This window comes from Priapulus caudatus, unplaced genomic scaffold (genome assembly GCF_000485595.1).
Source record: "Priapulus caudatus unplaced genomic scaffold, Priapulus_caudatus-5.0.1 Scaffold793, whole genome shotgun sequence".
NCBI lineage: Eukaryota > Metazoa > Priapulida > Priapulimorpha > Priapulimorphida > Priapulidae > Priapulus > Priapulus caudatus.
In genome coordinates this window covers 24158-29636 of record NW_014577854.1, presented here as the reverse complement: position 1 = coordinate 29636, position 5479 = coordinate 24158, and positions in this window count along the sequence as shown.

The following is a 5479-nucleotide window of genomic DNA, read 5'->3' as shown; positions in this document are numbered from 1 at the left end:
TGACCCCTGCGACTGTCAAATCCGCCGATTTCCGCGGATACGCCGAAAAATCTCATCCCGGAGTCAGTATGTATGCGCGTGTGCGTGTGCATGTGCGTGTATGTGTTTGCGCGCCCGTGTGTGTGTAAATGTGGTATTGTGTGCGTGGGTACGCGTGTGATTGTGCGTGCGCATGGCCGTATGTGTGTGAATGCGGTGTGTGCGTGCGTGCGTGCGGTTAGTGTGGCTTGCTATGCTAGGTGAAGGCTCCACCTAATTAAATGCTTATTATTATACCTTTAATCTACATTTAGTATAGCTATATTATCATTAAAACCCGTGAGAAAACACATTAATAGTTTAACACAATTTCAAAAGGTTATGGTATATTATAGACTTATAGTGTGGTATGTGTGTGCTCTTAGACAATCGAAACGGCGTCTAAAAATGTCAGAGCATTGGGAGCCGGGTAAGCACACACGCGCGCACGCACGCACACACCGCATTCACACACATACGGCCATGCGCACGCACAATCACACGCGTACCCACGCACACACATACCACATTTACACACAAACGGGCGCGCACACACATACACGCACACGCACACGCACACACACGCACACGCATACATACTGACTCGGGGATAAGATTTTTCCGCGGATCCGCGGAAATCGGCGGATTTGACAGTCGCAGGGGTCAATTTTGTGAAACGTGAAGAAAATTCGTTGAGAAAATTGGAGGGGGGTAAGAATGTAAAAATTGAAATTATACATTGAACAGTACCTGACAGTAGACTGACAGCAAAGTCAACAGCGGGTGTTACAGATAGCCAGCGTGTACCGCGCCACAAGGTGATTCACGTACTCTGCTTGGACTGCGCATGCGGATTTTTGCGATCTTAAAAGTTGGTGCGGGTTTCCGATGAAGGCCGAAGTTTCTTCGGGCACATAACCTTTTAGAAAATTGCTTCCAAAGGTCACTTTACGATGGCAAAATCGCGTTCTAACGTAGCGGAATGTATTCGCGACGCCTAGACGTGGCACGGTTTCGGAAGAGATACGGAAAACGACACTTCTGCTCTTTCTACAGTTATATAGTAGATACTATATAGCAACACTAAAACAGCCAGATCGGATATTACCATGCACACGTGCTACAGGCTTGCCCCTCTCCAGTTTGAACGTATGAGATCGGCAGAAGAAAATTATTCTCGTTGTCCAGGACGACGAATTACGTGAGCGCCATTTTATGTACATTAGCATAGGCAGGGAATCGTGGCGGGATGCTGCGAGAAAAGTAAATTTTGTAAATCAGATTTTACCATGCACACGTGCCATGGGCCCCCCTGCCCAGTTTGATCGTATGAGGTCGGCTGAAGCTAATGTACATAGAAATGGCGCTCAGGTCGTTCGTCGCGCTGAACAGCGAGGATATATTTCTTCGGCGGATATCATACGCTCAAACTGGACAGGGCCTGCCCGCGGCATGTTGTGACGATGGTTACATCCGATTTACACGATACACACTTGCTCGTAGCCGATTGTCGCGCACGATTCCTTTATAACCCCAACTATACAACACAGACAGACATGGCGGCTCCATTGATTATAATTCAAGATTGCTAGTTGACAGAAAAAGCAGCTAGAAGATACATGCAAAGCCAGCGATACGGTAGTGTGACTATAGGCACTTCCCCTTCGCCATTTTATTCGGATTTCTGTACCGAGGCCTGAAGCTTTTATCCGTGACCGTAGCGAAGCGCAAACTATTAACATAAGACAAGAACATAGCGCGGAAAACGGTTACAGACTCTGCGTCTCACCAAAGCGGAAAGTTATTTTATTGCTCAATGCGTGGCCTACGTATGCGTCGGTTTACCCCGCGGCAGGTGCGGCTCGCTTGATTGCGGGGCGGAACGGGTTTCAGACCGATGTCGAAATGGATAGGAAGGCAGGATCGCTGGCGTCGAACTCAGGTCTGGCGTTGTAATCCATTAAGAGAGAGCAGCGCATTTTATAATTTTCCAAGTTATGGTTTGACTGCGAAACCTCTGCGTAATAATCATACGCGAGGTTGGCGCACACACATGCACGCACACGCACATGCCACGACGCCCACACCACGCCATACATACATTCCCATACATACATACATATATAACATACATGCATGCATTGCATGCATGCATGCATGCCATTACATACATGACATACATAATTACATACATACATAACATAGCGATACCTACATAGAATACATCATCATACTAATACATACATACATACTACTATCATTACATACATACAGTACATAGCATCATACATACATTACATAACATACATACAGTACATAGATACATACATACATACATACATTACATACATACAGGTACATACATACATACATACATTAATCATACCATACATTAACTAACATACATACGATACATACATACATACATACATTACAATACATTAAAACATACTACATACATACATACATAATACATACATTACATCACATACATACATACAATACATCATACATTACATATCATACATAATACATACATCACATACATACATTACATAGCATACATACGATACATTACATACATACATACAGTACATACAGTCACATACATACATACACATACATACATACAGTACAATACATCATACTTAAGCATTACATACTACCACATACATACATACATACATACATAATACATAAGCATAAACATACATTTACAACCGAACATACCACCATTCAACGCCAATGAACAAATTATACATACAAGTGTTCAATTAGACAAACCCAACAATCCACCATACATAAAAAAAACCACCACCATTTTTAAGCAATAATACATACCATCCCTACATCATACAATACAAAATCCAATCCATAAAATTCACATCAAACAATGCATCACCATCAACATAATAACATACATACATACATACATTACATACATACATACTATACATACAGTAATACATACATACATACAACTGCTTACATAACATACATACATTACATATCATACATACATACAATACATACATACATACATACATACATGACATACATTACATTACGATACATTACATAGCATTACATACATACATACATTAAACATACATACTCATACGTATCCACATTACAACATACTGTTACATACATTACATACATACATAACATACATGGACAATACATAACATACATACATACATACATACATACACACACACGCACACGCACACGCACACACACATACACACACATACAACTGCATCTTAAATTTTCGTCTCACAGCTGTGGCAGGGAATCGTGACGGGGAAAAGTGAATTTTGTAAATCAGATTTTACCATGCACACGTGCCATGGGCCCCCCTGCCCAGTTTGATCGTATGAGGTCGGCTGAAGCTAATGTACATAGAAATGGCGCTCAGGTCGTTCGTCGCGCTGGACAGCGAGGATATATTTCTTCGGCCGATCTCATACGCTCAAACTGGACAGGGCCTGCCCGCGGCATGTGTGCATGGTTACATCCGATTTACACGATTCACACTGCTCGTAGCATGGCGCCACGATCCTATAACCAACTTGAACACAGGCAGACATGCGCGCTCCATTGATTTAATTCAAGATGTAGTTTGACAGAAAAAGATGCTAAAGATACTGCAGCGATACCGGTAGTGTTATAGCCACTTCCCTTCGCATTTATTCGGATTCTGTACCGAGGCCTTGAAGCTTTTATCGTGACAGTAGCGAAGCGCAACTATTAACATAAAGACAAGAACTACGCGGAAAACGGTACAGACTCTGCGTCTCACCAAAGCGAAAAGTTATTTTATTGCGTCATGCGTGCCTACGTATGGTCGTTTACCCGCGCAGGGTCGCTTGATGCGGGCGGAACGGGTTTCAGACCGATGTCATGGATAGGAAGGCAGATCGCTGGGTCGAACGTCAGTCTGGGTTGTAATCCATAGAGAAGCAGCGCATTTTATAATTTCCAAGTTATGTTGACTGCGAAACCTCGGTAAAATTGGTCATATTCTGCTGTTCAAAATACGTGTGCCCCGAGTGCTTGTTGAGCCCCGCTATGCGTCTGCGACTACTTTCACGATGCCAGCGTCGCAACATCACTCAGCTGTGCTTCTCCCGTCTGCCACTCGCCGTCATCTCGCTGACGTGTTTGCTGCTAGTATACGCCGCGGATGGCTGGGGCGGCGGCGAGGGCGGCAGGGACGGCGGGGGCAGCGGCGGTGGCGGGAGCGGCGGGAGCGTTGCTTACCCGCCCGTGCGACAGTACGACACGTTCCAGGAGGCGGCCCGAGCGATCACTGCCGACGGCAGGGTCGTGGCGACGACGCTCGTTAACGACGCCTTCGTGCCTCTCACGTTCAACTGGCTGTGCAACACCAAGGACATGGGCGTGCACGAGAGCGTGGTTCTCGTCGCCACCGACAGGGCGGCGCTCGCGAAGCTGCGTCGGCACTGGCCGCGCGTCGCCAGCGTGCTGCTCGACCTGGGCGACGACATGCGACGCACGCACACGTACGGCGACGTCGGCTACGAGAAGCTGATGATTAAGCGCACCGAGTTCATCAACGCAGCGCTGCGGGCAGACGACGCGCGCGTGCTGCTGTTCGAAACGGACGCCCTCTGGTTGCGAAACCCGATCGACAAGCTCGCCTACGGCAGCGACGCCTACGACATCCTCGTCGCGCTGAACCGACCGAGCGGCGAGATCGCCGGAAACTTCCTCTACTTCCGGCCGACGCCGAGGACGAAGCTCTTCTGGGCCGAGAAGACGCGCCTGATGACGTCACAGCTGGCGGGATTCGTCGGTAAGCGTAGCGACGAGCTGGCGCCGGAGAACGATCAGAAGTACGTGACGGAGCTGCTCGCCGCTCGCTACGCCGACGTCGTCGTCGGCGTCTGGCCGCTGGAGAAGGTGCAGTCGGGCCGCTGGTATACGCGACCGACGCTGCGCGCGAATCAGACGCCGCCGCTCATCATCAATAACAACTTCGTGTACGGAATCGTTGCCAAGGAGACGCGCGCCAAAAGGTGGCGCCACTGGTTCCTGCGGGCCGACGGCGTGACGTGCGATGACGCGCAGGTGGAGCGCATTCTGACGCTCGGCCCGAGCGCAGACGAGCCGCCCGACGAACCGATGGAGTCGTCAAGACGCAGCCGCGGTTGAACTGGTAGTTGTACCGACAGCAGCAGCTGCTCTGAAAAGAGTAAAACGTGGAGTTTTCACATTGAGGTGACGGTGCTTACGCACAATCGTCCAGGCTCGCTGTCGCGTCTGCTACAATCGACGTGCGGGGCCTCGAATTTGGCGCACGTCTCCACTGCGGGCAGCGCTTCATACTTGAACATCCCAGCGGTCGCGTGCGCATATCCCGCGGAACTGCACGCACGCACGCACGCACGCACACGCACACGCACACGCACACGCACACGCACACGCAGTGACA